This window comes from Phalacrocorax aristotelis, chromosome 15 (assembly GCF_949628215.1).
Source record: "Phalacrocorax aristotelis chromosome 15, bGulAri2.1, whole genome shotgun sequence".
Lineage (NCBI taxonomy): Eukaryota > Metazoa > Chordata > Aves > Suliformes > Phalacrocoracidae > Phalacrocorax > Phalacrocorax aristotelis.
In genome coordinates, this window is record NC_134290.1 from 3,799,761 (window position 1) to 3,816,702 (window position 16,942).

The 16,942-nt window shown below is 39.2% G+C and overlaps 1 protein-coding gene across 2 annotated transcripts in view; it reads right to left on the minus strand.

Moving 5' to 3' along the window:
- MED13L (mediator complex subunit 13L) overlaps nt 1-16,942 on the minus strand; it is a 203,718-nt gene that overhangs the window by 150,935 nt on the left and 35,841 nt on the right. The gene's annotated exons all lie outside the window — the stretch shown is intronic.

Sequence of the window (16,942 nt, forward strand, 5' to 3'; positions counted from 1 at the left end):
GAGCTGAAACTAAGAGTAACCTCGAACAACAAGTATGATTAAGAATGTCTACTCCTGGCATCTAATGGGTTGCTGGTTTATTACCTTTTTTTAAACACAGACTTTTAAACACTGCCTGTTGGCATTTTAAGCACATCAGACATCTCACCCAAGTAACTCAGTCTTCATTACATGACGGCCAGCTATATATGGATATACAGACAGTACTCGTTAACAGAAAATTAATATATAAAGTTCAGGAGCCCTAAGAGACAGGCAAGTACCATCTACAGCAGGACCTATGAAGACTGACATTGCATATAGAACCTTTTTTCTCCTTTCAAGTGGGAGACGAATAGCGATAAGTGAGTAAGCAATCCCTAACACCCAACAGATTCGGGGTATTAATTACTTGCCAGAAGTTACCAAGTAGTAAATAAATACTGAGAGCTGAGAGCACTTAACACAACTATGGTGATCACGTAATCCAGAGATTACTACAAATTACTAAAAGTGCAAATAATGATGCTACTATTTCAGTCTTGGTTCACTTCAACTGGCACTTCAGACGTGCCAGTTCGTCCCTGGAAGACATGACAGAGGATGTGAGGTCTCCACCCACGGTACAGGATCTGTCCTGCTGAAATGCAGCAGCGAATGGCAGCGGTTCTGTGAGTTTGGATTGAACAAAGACCAATTACGCACTCAAAAAATCCCCAATGCCCCCCCCCCCCCCCTCATCCCTGCAATTACACAGACATGTCCGTACACAGGCACGCACCTCAAGCACATCACAGCAGCTTTGCTGCTCAGCAGCAGTTTCACTTCAGCCCCATCACACTGAAAGTCAGAAGTCTCACTGCTGTGAGAAATGAAATCTATTCTACCTGGCTCTGTAGCCAGGGGATTCATTTCAACAAACAAACAAAAAAACACCACACACCCAAAAAACCCCAAGCAATTTCACAGGAAGGAGGGGACCCAAACAAAACCCACCAATCTTTTCATTCTTCTGCTCAAAATGAAGCAAACCCCGGCCTCCTCACAATAAATGTTATCCTACAGCTTACCCAACTTAGACTAGACAATTATCTAAATACATTTACCTGATTATCAACACTAACATGCTAACTTGTTTCCAAACTGAAGGGCTGGAATAAGCAGTCCCTTTAACAGGATATACAAACTACGTAATTTAAAATTTTGGTCTCGTCTACCACAAATAAAGCCCCCTGATGTGACTGAACACCCCAATGTATCGCTCATGATCATCATCTCCCACTCAATTTTTTTCTAGTCACAGTATTTTTTAGTTTCCACAAGTAAACATATTCTCAAAGTATAGTAAAATATTTTTACAGCTGACAGAGTTCTTTCCTCACTTAACCTGAGAACTGAAGTGGACAGGGAGAACAAATAAGCAAAAAGTTAAAAAAAATAGACAGAAAAAACCATCAACTGTTACTTGAATTTGCTAAGTAGCACTGACAGCCAGCAGAATCCCAACCCAGAATAAACTTCACCTACACACACACGTCTACAAAAGCAATCTGTGTTAAAGCACTATATGCTCAAATTCCCAAAATAACAAACATAAGTTTAGTTTTGGAGTACATCTCTTGTTACTGATGGGAAAACCTGTAAACTCTGGTGAAGCAAAACAAAAAGTCACCAGGGCTGATTTCTAACTCTACAACCTGCCTTCACCAGTCCTTGAAAGTAACGGCCAATGTAACAGCAGGGTTAGGGCTGTGAAGACACGTCCTGTACAGTACTTCACCCTCACAAGAAAAAGAAATAGGGAACAATAGCCTGGCAAACCACAGATTTAAGAACAAGGCATTCAGAGCAGTAAAATGACTGGGAAGACTCTCTAAAGCAGTTTAGAGGGTTGATAAAATTCATTGAAGGGAACAAAAACCTCTCATCAGGATGGGGAACACTGACCGCGCATTCCTTGAGACCACAGCACCACCAGACAGCACCGGTACAGTACCTACTAGCAACCCGATGGGAACAGCAGCAGCCTCTCGCCGCTCCCCGTACAGCGGCCCATGCGGCTGAAGCACAATGGCACTGCGGCTGGAGATGAGGATGGAGAGTTACTCACACGCCAGGATATCTACCATCAGCGTTGTATGGATCAGTTGGAAAACCAATTTTCACAACAGTATTTTATCGTGAGAGGGGTCAATATTTATGCTGCCCTAGGAATTTCTTTTCATTTCAGAAGTGTCAAGAAAGCGGAACAATGTTGAAACACAAACACAAATAAAAAAAGACCAGTGGGAATGCATCGGGGTATTTATTGCTACCAGCTTCTCACTGTAAATAATCTCCTGCCAGGCTCAATACTTGAAAGCAACTTCTTGAACAATATCCAGCCATCCCATGGTGTGGGATGAAGAAACATCCATTAGTCCACTCCATAAAAGTGGAACTATTTTAATGCTCACATTCTGCTTGTTGACTGAAACAAGTTTCTAGCGAGCTTTGAAAGAGGCATTAAGGGGTGGCCAGTAATTTTGTTGTGGAAAAAAAAGTTCCACTACAAACACTGAAGGCCCAAACACCTCCTCTGTCAGCTTACTCCTCACATGTGGCACAGAACACAATTTACCTACAATACCTTGAATAACAGAGAACACAGAATAACACAGCAGGGAAACCTGGGCTGAACCAGAGACTTTCATCTAATGGAACCAAAGGCAGAGGAAATTGGTTTTCATTATTAGAGCTTTTTGAAAAATCCGCTTCTTAAAAAGATAACTTTTGGGCTTCAACAAGAGGTTTTTTCTGAAATAAAATTTTTTTTGCTCTTTCTCTGGAGAGAAAATTACTTGTGCTGCCTTAGGCAGCAAGACGACCTTAAATAATGAGCTCACAAGGAGATAGGGCTCTTCTGACCTCAAAGTATATTTTGAAAGTCTAATATTTTGGCAATTCAGAATTTTAAGCAGCTCAATCTATATTTTACATTTATTTATGAATGCTTCATAGATTTTCTTAATGAAAATGTGTAAGTTTAGCAAAAATACTAAGGTCAAAAATACCATAAATGAACTAGTTTGTGATAATTTTCATAAACTGTTCAGCTTTATTTGTTCAAATGAATTCAGCAAGCAACAGTAAAAATAATTAGATTAGGATGAAAACCAATTCAGAGATGATGGATTCACTGAAATCTAAAAAACAACAGAAAATCAAAAGGGTAGTTTATCATTATTAGTCCAAAGGCAGCGCGCATTAAATTCAATGCAAAATGCAGGAAGTACTAACAGGGTAAAGCCAAGGGTTCAGAAAGGGTAAGTGGAGATGTTTATCTTAAATCTAGCTGTGCCTCTTGCAGATGGGACTGTGGCACTGAGAAGAGAGAAGTACTGCTGTCATGTTTTAAAGCAGAAATACAAAACCCGACATGGCTCCAGAAGCGTACAGCAGACAGACTTTTCTATGAAAAGTGTTTTGCCATGCAAAAACCTGAACTTTTGAAAATTCTCAGGTAGCACATAAATCCAACCCTTTTATTTCTGTAGTAAGTGCTCAAGAAGTCATACTTCAGAATTTCGGCCATGGAATAAACAGGAAGAGACACCCGCTTATTTTGCTTCTTAATTTATATTCCAGTACTGATTGCCTAGTACTTATTAGATGAACATGAAAAGTCATCAGAAAAGTACACCTACTATTATTCATTTTTTCTAAAGCCTTTCTGAATAAAATTTAAACATTAAAAAAAGAGATATGCCATAAAATGCTTTTTTTTAAAAACAGACCCACTGAAAATTACAGGTAATGACAGCTTCCCAGTCACCCCAATCTCACCCCAATCCCTTAACAATTTTAAACTCCCTCTGAAATGGTAAGCAAAATAGCTTTTAATTTTTTTTTTTTTTTTAAAAATCACACCTTTAAAGGGTAGACTCAGGAAGAGAGCACAACATTAACATCAGACATTGCTTGTTGTACAGTTTTCCTTACTAAACCGCAGCAGTAGATATTGGGAATGATCAGGTATCCTGGGGAATCCTGCAGCAAGTTATTTTCATATCATGGTCTGTCTATATTTTTATTACCTATTAAAAAACCAATATACATGCAGTACAATGCCTTGCAATTACTTGCCTTGTATTTATAAACATCAAAGTCTTCCAGGCTTTAACCATAGGAAAAACCCTATGTCACCCTTTAAGAGATTAAGATGCTTCGGGTCTGGACATACCCACTACTTAACCGAGTAGGAAAAAAGCTGAAGCTCCTGCAGATCTTAGACTTCTCCTTAATAACCTTTTTCCTTGTGGGTGTCAGGGATATTCTGTTGAACGAAACAGTGTTCTTTCAGTGTCTTGATTTGTCTTGATTTTTCATGAATCTAGTTAATACCTATTAATTTCCTTTCCTCTCTTTTTTTTTTTTTTTTTTCTTTTTAAACACAGCCATGTTGCACAAAAAAGTTATCTGTGAAAATCGAAAGAAAGATGGCCCGTTAGTGGTTGAACTGCTACATCTGCTTCATGGAGAACTTGTATCTGACCCCAGGAATGCTAGTTGCTCAAGCAGACTAAACAAATTTGATTCATTTCTGTGTGTTGGGATTGGGGTGTACAGCTCTAAGCCAGGCTGGCAAGGTTTAATAACAGTTCATATACAGCATTACACAGCCACAGTCACATTAGTCTTCCCTGCTCCACCCTACCCCAGTCTGCCAGGAATAAAGCCTGAACATCTCTAAAGTAAAAGAACAAATTCTGAATATCAACAACTTATGATTCCTTTAAGAAAAAGGGCTGTTGCTAAAGTAGAATGATTGAGGTCTAGTATTCAAAAGCCGTATCCTGAATTTTCATCTGGGATAAAGCATTATGTTGTTATTTTGAGTTATTAACAGCCTTCTTGACTCTGTTCCAACTTTCTTAGATATTTATCATAATGCGTGAACCCATAAGATATCAGCATCTACAGGAACGCAGTCACAGATAAAGTCGGCAACATTCTGTTTGCCTAGAGACAAAACTTACTTTCTTCTACTGATTGAAGTTACTTTTATGTCACCTGCTTTAGATAAGCTGCTAAAGTTTTGCCTGTTCTGATTTGAACAGCTGCTTCTTGAAGATGAAGGGATGAGGCCAGAAATAGTTAATAACTTTCTTAAATGGAAACACTGTTGAATCATTCATTTTCCTCATAACAGATTGCGCAAAGCCTCCTCAGTGTTTAAGTCTAACCAACCTTTTAACTAGAAATAGTAATCCTTGTTGAGATTTTCCTGTCCTGGCACTAGTTTCTCTTAGAAGTGTCCATCTGGCTCCTAGCCAAAGCTGTAAAAAGCATTTATTAAAAACAAGTTTTGAGACAGGGGAAGGGGTGGGTGGAAAATTCAAGACAACAACCAAAAGTCTCTGTAGGTTTTTAACTACAAGGCACCAATTCAGAAATATCATTTGTTCTCCCCACATCTTTCCACTCCAGCCTTCGACTTGAACACTGAATCTCTCCATATAAAATAAAAAGCTCTCTATTGGCTTTCATAGCTGCAACTTCTATGGATCTCTTTCCATCACTCTTCAGCATCTCAGATAAGAGACCTGCTTTCTTTCAGTTTATCTACTGTATCAGAAGAGGAAAGTAAACATCTATGTATTCAAATATAGTTATTCACCAAATAAATTATTAGATGCAAAATAAGACACTTGTAGATTGGTAGCGCTAAGACAAGTCTGCCAGAAGCAGGCAAATTTTAGAAGTGCAACTGGTAAAGTCTCAAGGCAAAAGAGGTTTAGATGAACTTGATCTATTTTATAAGCCCTGAACATATTTAGGATAGAATTAGCTGTAGGATTACAAATTTCATTTCACATCTTTACCTTCAATTTTAGCCAAGTGAAAACAGACATAAAGCAAGGGAACAATTCTTAATTTAGTAAATAAATGCCATCCTTCTTGATAGCCAAAATATATGAAAAAGAAATCTAAGTACAAAAGTGTTAGGTGATAGAGCTACCTTGAAAACGAAAAATTAAAAAAAATTTAAAAACCCAAAATCAATATCAAAATAAATATCAAAAATAAAAATTAAAAATCAAAATAAGTAAAGAAAAGTAACTGTGCCTTCCTGGTTAGAGGGTGGTGCATTTCACTGCAAACAACTTCCATATCCATGGTTCAGTTGGGGGGGGGGAGAAAAAAAAACAAAAAACAAAACACCCAACCACACACACACACTAAAAAAACCCAACACCAAAAACCAAACAGAAAACTACTGACCAAAACAACCCCCACCAAGCTTAAACAAGACTTTAAAGCAAGATTTCCTATTAGCTTATTTCATTTTCAGTGGTAGTTTCCATCTTGTATGAAACCAGTTCACCTCTCCAGGCCTTCCTCAGTTTTGTCTCCCGCACGTTCCACCTTTACAAGCTTCAAGTCCACAACTTACAAGTTGCATCATTTGAATCATACATTAAGCAATAAGATAAAATTCAGCATCTCTTCCCAAAAACTGCTCCCTAACCAGTTTTTCAGTTCCTCTCCTCCCACTTCAACCCAGCCAGTTCCTCAGTCCAGTTCAGAGGACCACAAAACATTTTCACTGGCACAAAGCAACAAGCAGCTCAGGGACAGAACTTTCCCTTCCCCACGGAATTACCTGCGGGAATTACCCTAGCAACATCTACAGGCAGTACGCTCGAAGAGAAGCTGGCTTCACCAGTGAGGTCAAGTGGGGAACACCTCACAACAGGAGAGTGTTAATGTCAGCAATTAATGGCGCTTCAAGAAGTAGGTCTGACAAATCTGGGGGAGGCAGAACAAGCAAGTACTTGAAATACAAAGAAACAACCTCTGGCTAAGAAGTGTCGTTACGTTGGAGGTTGCTGGAACTTCGGAAACAAACTGGAGGACACTTCGCAGCAATCTTGCTCTCCTCTTGCATCCTCTCCCTAGACATGTGCTAGGTCATTACCAGTTGCAGGATACTAAAGAGATCTTTGATCCGACCTAATTCTGTCGGATCCCTGAACAAATCCCCCACTCCTAGGGGCTCAAACACGGGCTCAGGCCAACTTTGCAGCCATCCAAGCATGAAACCGAGAGCTGTAAGAAGCTGCAGCAGGAGCTTGTCCACCCCTTCTGCTGCTTGTAGCTCAGGCAGAGCTTAAGGTGGGAGCCTAAACTTAAGCTACAGGTAGATCTGTGCCCACCTGTGTCTGGTGGTATAGCTCTCTGATGCTGAGACACTGAAGTGGCTTTCTGGCTTGACATCGGACCTGCTTCTTCACTACGGACTTGTCTGGTGGTCTGGACTGTTGGCTGGTCACCACCTCATGGACCGTCTGCTCTTCATCCAGTGCTGTGATAACGATGACCTTGCTGGTGCCCTCTCGGCTCCCAGCTTGCATTTTCCTATGGAGCAGCAACCTTTCCTGTGTTTACTACTAGCCTAGTTGCTTAATCTTTTCTTATCGGAGTGATAAAAAAAAAAATCAAGGTGGATTAATACTAAATTATGTGGGCATTTTACAGAGTGCATGAAAGACAACGAAACTGACAATTCTCTAAAGCAAACACACTACCAACGGTCACAGTAACACCTATCAAAGAAAAAAATCAATTCCTTAAAGTAAGGGATAAATTTAACACACACACACACAAAAAAAAACCATTAGGTCAAGGCGGTATCAATAAATCAAAGAAAATCACTTATAGATTCTTCATATTCAGTTTTTTTAAAAATGGTAATTATTTTCTTACTTGCTATTCCAGTGCTGGCACAAAGGAAGTTTAAGCTGAATTTCATCCAATCTTAAAACACAAATGTTAACTGTATTTTAAAATAGTTGGGATTGTTTACTCCTCTTCGGTTCTACATGCCAATTCAAATACTGAAAAAATTTTAAAAACTATAATGCTGCCAAAATGAGCACCTCACAAATGCCAAAGTCACGATGCACAGAGAAATACTAAGATCGCTACTTTATAATATAGTATGAATAGGGCGCAATTAGCGAACTCCAAGTATGTTCCAGACTCACATGCCACTCACCCCTGCAACGCGTGCACCTAAATAAAATTAAGTACTCATTAAATGTGAACAGTCCTGTGTACTTTTATAAAGATGTTGAGCTGTTAATTGAATTTGAAGCACAAAAGATGCTTAGTATTCTGCTCAGATGCTGGTTTTCATATATATTAAGTATATATATTTGTATATATACATACGCACACTCTTCAGTTATCCAGAGTAACTAAAACAGATCAGCCAGAGGGCTCCTGGTTCCCCAAAAAGTATTTAGGCCGTGAGCTAAAAACCTCAGCAATTCCAGAGAGGAAACAACTCACCAATCCCATAGTAAACAACTTCTGATTAGAATACCTGAATTAATAATGAAAGCTTTTTTAAAGTTGAAAAAGAATTTTATTTTGAGTGCTGCTTCTGCACAGAAGTCCTCCTTCACAAGACCCTACCACCTACTACAAAGCTATACCACGTACAAAATGTTACACTACATTTCGCCTTACAGAATGCGCCGTGCGCTAGCAGGCTGGGGGTCAAAAGCTGTGTTGTAAAATCTGTAGTAGGAGGGTAGCTATCAGGCAGAGAGAAGGTAAGTGTCTGGGAAAAGACAAAAGAAAAACAGACAAAACCCCCCCCAAAGCCCCACGCCACCGTACAGGATACTACTATGCACACCTTCAGAGAAGTCACAAACCTTGTAAAACGTCTTCTCTGTTGACCCCTCGATGCCAAACTCCTGACAAGAGGTTTAGAAAAAGGTACAGGGTGTGCAGAAGCAGCATGACATCTACAAACCCAATTTACAGAAGAAAAATTTAACAAACCTGAAGCACAAAACTTTTCTTGTACTTCATTTTCAGAGTCATGCATGTTTCATGAACCTTTCATGAAATTTAAATCAAAAAATATATCACCGCAATGGAAGCTATAATTTTTAATAGTCTTCCTCCACCACTAGTAAGTGTACTTCCATGCATGCACTTCCCCACAATGCATATGAAAATAGATAATTTCTGTCAAACTCTGCTCAACAACAACAGGAATTAGAACAAAGCATGTCCACATGCATCTAACAATGACAAGATGCACAGACCCACTTGGGGATGCTTCTGTTAACTATTACACTCTCCTCTGTAAGAAGCTTTTCTACCTGTTTCTATCTCTAGTGTTAAAGATCAAGCAAATGTGTTCTTGATATTGCAAAGCCGATATATTGCACTTTCTGCTTGACAGAGTTTGCAGAAGTTCCTCATTCTGTTGGGAGGGCGCCGGTTACCATCAGGCTATTGAGTGATTTTTTCCTTCTGAACTCATAAGCGACACGAATTGTGTTTGGGATCACAGCTCCCATTTAGCTACTGAACTGGCGTCACAGACCTGATGAGGTACTTGGGCAGTACCGAGCAAGTTTTACACAAAAGACGTTAAGATGTCACAACAGAAGACTCTACATATGGACAAGGAGACAGTTCCGGTTTATGCAATTCACAAAGAAAACCCAGATTTGACCACTGTAACATCAGCTTTAAAAAAAAAGGCTTCCACAGGGCAGATGCTCATTTAATGAAATAACACCAAACAGAATCCCTTTCGTATTTTCAAATGTCTATTTTATAATAACACAAGTTCATGCATAACATCAATCAACATCATCTATCAGATGACCGCAGACATACATACAGATACTGCAGATTCATAAAAACGTCACCTAATCACTTCCTCCACAGTTCTAACGATTATGATTTCCCATACCGCAACCTCCGCTCGGTACGTGGAAGCTATGGCTGCTTCTTTGTTTCCTGAAGTTCAGGCGAATACAGTTCTGCCTGAAGTTATAGCTGTCTCTTATCCCACGGGGGGAGGTATTTACTTTAAGAGGACTCTGACTGACGCAGCGTAACGAAACTAGTTCTGCTATTCAGGAGAGCTGAAGGCAGTTATGAGTAAACCATAGTGGCAATAAAACCGTTAGCATAAGGATGTACTTAAAGACATCAGAGATAGTGCTTCTGCTTTTATAGGTAAAAAAAGATCAAATGATATATGAAAATAGTCGGTACTTCAATGCATTTATAGAAGCCTTTCATGAATGTCAGGCAAGATGACAGAAATTAGAAAATACCTTCAGCCAAGTAGAACTGTGCCTTCATTCACCGAAACTACAGTAACCATCTGCTTTTTGTTGCCTCTGTGCTTTTACAATACTATCCAGAATTACGATGTTCAGAGAAAGTGAACAGGGGGGTCTGGGGGGGGATTATTTACAGCAGCTCTGTAGTCCTCCTTTTACTTAGATGCTCTATTTAAGGATTCTGGCTGCTTCAACAGCCTAGTAAAACTGGCTTTTGTAGACTGAACACAAAGAGCAAACAGGAGAAAAATTCAGCATTTTTCCCCCCTCAGCCAGAACACACTGAAAAGAATGCAGTGTTTAAGCAAAGGCAGAGAGTAAGCTAATTATCAAGTACACAGCTGCTCATACCTGGCATAAAGCAAAGGAAAAAAAAATACTATGAGTCATCAAATGCAGCTCCTAAATCTGGAAAACCCTTAGAAAAATAAACTTCTACGAATAAGGGACTAGCTGTAGAGAAAAATGCAATGCAGATAAAAAGATCATTATTTCAGAACAAAAAACTATTTACAGTTTGAAAGGAAGAAGTATTTTTGGCAAGGCTACTACCAAGTATGTCATCTAGTTTAAACAACTTCTCTTCTTGTGGTTTGCTGTGGCAGAATGAACGACGAGATCTTCTACCATATTCTTCTTCACTGACAGACACAGAACTCCAGATATCCACGTAAGAATTCAGTAGATACCCAAGGCTGCAGCGCAGCTCCCCGCATTGCTCTGTGCCTCTTGCACCACGAACAATCCAGCAGTTTTCACAGTGGTGTAAGTTTTATGTCCTACTTTAAATAGGAAGAATAACGCTCACTTCCCAATTTTGCAGACACACTCACAGGCACACAGATATACAATTGTTTATGTTTTGGCAGATTAGCCAATTTTGCAAAGTCCTCACATGTATAATTTCTCACCCATTTTAAAAAACAGCAAGTGAGTCTCCCAATTATTAGCAGTAAAACAAGAGAACGTGTAGGAAAAATAGACACATTTTTGCTACTTCACAGAACGCATTGCTTGAAATTTTTATTTTTCACATTTGTTATTACCTTTACAGCTTCCCTTAGTTCTTTTGGGAATAATTTCTTACAGTCACACATTGAATCACTGTTAGTGTTGAAATTATATTATGGTGGCCTTAAATTTGAAGATACTTAAATCAAAAAAGATAGGAGCTGAAAGCTTAAGGCCAGGTAGGGGGTGGTGCAGGCAGAGAAGGGTGTTTGCTGTTAGGTTTTTTGTGCTTTTTGTGTCTTGTTTTGGTTTTTTAACTAGGTGTCATAAGAGGTAACCAAGTTCTAAAGTACCTGCACTCACACAACTAAACAGCCACTTACATAAAACAGCTACTGCTGCCAACACATTCTCTTACTCAGACTCAGTAATCCAAAACTGAATTTCCTTCAATTCTCCTAATAGATATCTTTATCCAAAGTTTAAGCCTGGAAATTAAAATTATTATGAGGAGAAATGCATTGGCTTCAAAACCTGATCCCATGCAGTTCCACTATAAGCTGCAAAATATCCCCAAAACATGTTAGAAATGTCAGCGTAAAGTCTCCTTTAACCTGGCGATTTGGGCATAAACTATTGCAAGCTTTATCTAGTTTATACTCCCACATTACTTTCCTCCTAATAACAGTTACTAGTATTTTGCTTCAGGTTCATTTTAAAAGGAAGCCATTAGGTTTACAATTAACATTCCAAACTATTTCTTGTTTAACTTTCTCCCACTGCTAATCATTTACCCAGTGACAAAGCAAGTTCAGCTGTTTTATAAGCATATGAATCTACACATGATAAGTATGCAAGAAAAAACAAGCAACTTTCATAGGCTCACAAAATTTAGCACACAAGAAGGTCATATTTTACAGGAAAGTTGTCAAGTTTCCAACTTCCTTTCAAACTGGCCTTGTATTTTCAAATCTTGCATTTCTAATCAAAATTTGTTCAGCTCAAAAAATATTCCTTTTGATACTTTCTTCCCTTGATCTCTGGGCAGATTATCAGCAAGAAACAGGTTCCTTCTTTCCTTACTCTAAAAGCATTTGGCTGCACAGCGTCCCACTGGCACAGAATTCCCCGAACAGGCAGCAGGAGACTGATCCTTACAGGGGAAAAAACCAAACAACAAAAAAAACAACAACAACAAAACCACCACACACACAAACCAACAAAACAAGCAAACAAAGGAGGAAAAAAAAAGGGAAGATCACACATGCCATTAGTGAGCACTGCTACAGACACCATCACGTTGATAAAAATAATTATTTACGTTCAATAGCAGTAGAATTCTTACTTCATCTCTGCTGTATTTCATAATGTTTTCTTAGTAGGTTTAATCAATTTTTCCAGAATCTCATTAGATATTTAAATAATGACATGCACACTTAATTTGTTAAAAAGAAACAGACTGGATTAACGTTTGCATTGGCTTGTTTGTTAAGCATTAAGTAATTAGATTTTCCTGTTGTTAGAAAGGGGATAAACAGGTTGCTCGTTTACAATCTAAAACCAAATCTGCCACCCCTCCACCTTTTACCCACCAAAATGTTTCTTATGAGTGGACACTAGGAGATGGCTGGTATCAAAAATGGATTACTTGTTAGCTTCTTTCATGCTCGGCAATGGCATGAGTTGACTCATTCCCTACACGGCTTTGACTGGCACCAGGCTCATCTTTAAAGACTAGAAAAGGAATAGAGGCACCTACTGCCCCCCAAGATTAAGATAAACCTGGTAAAAACAAAAACAAAAAAAAAAAAGGCGGGGGTAGCAACATTATATATTTCTAATGAATTACGCAACAGACCTATATTTCATTGAAGATTGACAGCAAGAATAAAAATCTGAAGAATCAGCACGCCAGGACAGCAGTGACATTAGTCTCCCACACCTCTCATCAGCTTCATCACGACTAGAAAAAACTGGCCGCCTCTAATGCTTGAGCTCTCCTTTCCATGGACCACCTGAGCTTATTACACCTAGAAAATTCTCGGCAATCACAAAAATCTAAGACATTGGTGCCAATCTTGATCTCTCTTGCCTGATTTATGTGACACTGCAGTTTTTGCAGGTTGTGTTCTTTTGATTTACATCACTTAATTATGATATACTGTGGCAGGAGCACTTTTAGACTTGTGACATAAGAAAATATATTGTGGATGTTCTCTGGACACTTGTGACTTACATGTCTCTTACACAGTTCCCAGCTATTGTAAAGAACCACAGTTGATTACACAGGTGATTCGTTCATAACTCCCTTTATTCAGTCCTGGGAGACCATACTGGGAGCACCGTGTCCAGTTCTGGGCTCCTCAGCACAAGACACATGTGGACAAACCCGACTGAGTCCAGCAAAGGGCCATGATGATGATTAAGCAATGGGAATACCTGTCATACGAGGGGAGGCTGAGAGAGCTGGGACTCTTTAGCCCTGAGGAAAGAGGTCTCGGGGCACCGTTCATTGTGTGTAAGTACCTGATGAGAGGGAGCAAGGAAGATGGAGCCAGACTTCTCAGTATGATCCAGTGATAAGTGGAAATGGGCACAAATGGAAATAAAAGAAAAAACCTTACTGTAAGGTTGACTGAACGCAGGCTCCCAGGCAGGCTGCAAAGTTTCTACCGTCAGAGATATTAAAAGCCTGAGTGGATGTCATTCTGGGCCACTTGCACTACTTGACCCTGCTTCAAGCAGGAGAGTTAGACTAGATACCCAGAGGTCCCTTCCAACCTCAACTATTGTATAATTCTACGATAACTTGTCTTCCTGAAATATTAAACATTGCCACTAGGGTAAAAGGGGAAAATAGTCATCAGATAAAGGATAGAAAGCCTTTCTGCTCCTCATCAAAGCCCTGTTTTAATTACCGAATCAACAAGTCTCAGGGTGGGAGTTTTGAACATGTAACGTTTCAGGTATTTAAAATGCCATTCAATGCACCTTCGTGGCTTTCAAGCCAAACCTTTAGTATCGTATTAGACTCAAAAGATGGGTTGCTGCATAAAAAGCCAATTTTAAAAGGTACTGCAATGCTTTACAGTGTAGGCAAGCATCTGGCAGGCCTGAAGTGCCCTAGATGTTTAGCTTCTATTGAAGATAAGATGTCTAGGATAAGATTTATAAGATAAAGATTTTAAAAATAAAGGTAAGATTTATAAGACTATAAATCAAAAGTTGTTGCTATACTAACAGAGCTATATAAATGCTTTATACAGAATGGTAAGATGTTTTTGGCATTGTTTTCTTTCTCCCAAAGATCCCAGAAGATAACCCTCACATCAGGTCTAGCAAACACAAGAAAGATTAAATTGGGCCATCCATAGCCCAACAAAAAAATTTTGGTAAAATGATGAGCGTACACTTGAAGTGACAAACCAAAACAAACAATGGGTATTTTTATTTTAAAGCAATAAATAAGTCAAATCAACATTTTGTCCTCCTCTTCCAACACAATTACGAATCTGCACACAGAGAGCTCAGAAATTACCATCCCTGACTGGAGATACTTTTGCATTTTGTTAATCACGATAGCCAGTTCACAAAATGATATTTTTTCCATTCTATTCTTTCTTAGCATGTACTAAATACACACACAACCCCCCACCCATCCCCCCACAAAACACCCCCAGCATCACCTCCCCCAACAGAGATCACAAAGCCAGCTGACAAGAAGAAAGCTATACACCACAGGACCAAGTAAGGAATGGTGACAAAGCCTAGAGCTCAGAAGAGACACGGCACGCTGTGTAATAAAAAGGCCCGTTGACCCTGGTTATAAGTTAATGCACCCCAAACCGTTCACATAATACGGAGGCTAGAGACACTTTGCATGCCATATGTACACAGCATTTAATATTAAAAGGAGAGCCACAGAAAATAAATCTACAGGCCTGTCATTCACAGGGTAGAACTCTAGAGAACGTTGTTACAGAGTCTAAGCCTGGAAAGGTTTACACATTCATACTGCTTTATACTTCCTGAAAATGTTTACTTAAGTTGCTATTTTCCATTACTGTTGCAACTCCTGTCACTTGAACCACTACAATAACAGACACACCAAAGTGTCAGCACAAAGCCAGAAAGAAAACAAGACAAAGCTTAGAAGGAACATGGCCAATTCTGAAATCAGAAGACACCTGTACAAATACTGGGCTTTTTGAAGGAAAAAAAAAAAAGGCGAAACTTTTTCACGTAAAAAAAAACCTCCCAAAAACATATAAGTTAAACTGAAACATTCTAGAGGGAAACAAGGAAGTTCAAATGCACTTATATTGCATAACAAAAGGATTGGTTTATTTGTTATCTACAGTGATTTCTCCTAAGACAACATTCACCACAAGACAAATATTTAATATCACTCAAAAGCAACAGTCACTGTTTAAAGCTGTTCAGTAAGACCAACAACGCTGTTAACCAGCCAGTGTTTATAACAAAAACGTGCTTTTTATATCAGACGGTTTGTGCTAACTCTGCAACATTTACAGTTCAGTACACTCTGTACCAATGGTACTTGCCAGAAATTCAGCGCTCCAAAAGCATTTTCCTATTTGTTAACTATTTCTTTCAAAATAAAAGAACTAATCACAGTATTTCGACATTCTTTTCGCAAATATTTAAGAAATTAATTTGCCCAACAAAAATACAAGGAAAGACTAATGTAAATATAATAATGGCAAAATAATTTAAACTATGTAAATCATATAATCTGATGTTTTAGTTTTTGTTCAGAATAACATGAAACCAAACATTACCACATTACTTCCAAGACTAAATCCAAGAGAAATCCAAGAGTCAGCAGTAAAGGCTTCTCACCCTTTCCCAACTCTATTTCAATCAACCAGATAAAATGTAAAGGGGCTTTTGGATGTTAATTCAGTAGTGGTGCCCACTCTTTTTATATTTAATAAATATTGATGAAACGGTAAAATATTTAATAACTTCTTTAAAGGAGAAGGGTAGTTGATCTTACAGTTAACAAAAGAGCCAGGAACGCAGGCTCTCCCTCACGTACCAGTGCAATAGCGATGTCTGGAGTAGGAAAGCACGCACGGCATCACGAAGCAAGCGTGTGTCCACAGTAACAATCTACACACCTTCAGTGGCTGATCCTCTCTCCATACCTAGAAACTGGGCCGGAATCATGAGCATTTTACACACAAATGTTCAACTGCCAGACATTTGGCAGTCTACATAAGCGACCACCATAAGCCAAACTCTGCTGGTCTGCTGCAGGGTAACACATACCCAATCAATTCAACACATCCTGGGTTCATTGGGTTTATTGTACACATGTTGAACAGACTTTTCTTTACTTGCACACAAAGTCCAAGATGCAGCAAATCTCTTACACACTCAAACCAATGTATGCGACACAAATACGTGTTGCAATGACAAATGGTGTCTCTTGAAGGGAAAAAAATCACCAGGAACTATCGCCTCCCGTGCCATGCACCCCCTGCAGACAAACAGCAAACCGAAGCATGAATACTGGGCCACTCTGACCACCTATTATCTTATTACTCCAGTTCTGGCATATGCAAAACAGATTCCTGCTGGCAGCAACAAAGCCAGGATCTCTGTTCCACATCCACGCTGAAATACCCCCCAACCCCAAAAGAGGACAAGAGAGTCTGAACGGAAAGTTCATTGTTTAAACTAATTCAAAGCCATGCACGGTGAGGGCTTCTGGTCCAGCTGAAGCAAACCCCAAATTTCATGTCATGTGGACTACAGGACCTTCAACCCAACTGCTCTGACCTACTGGACTGCTTTCATTTCACAGTTTTATCACTTACTAACACAGATATCCCCTCTGA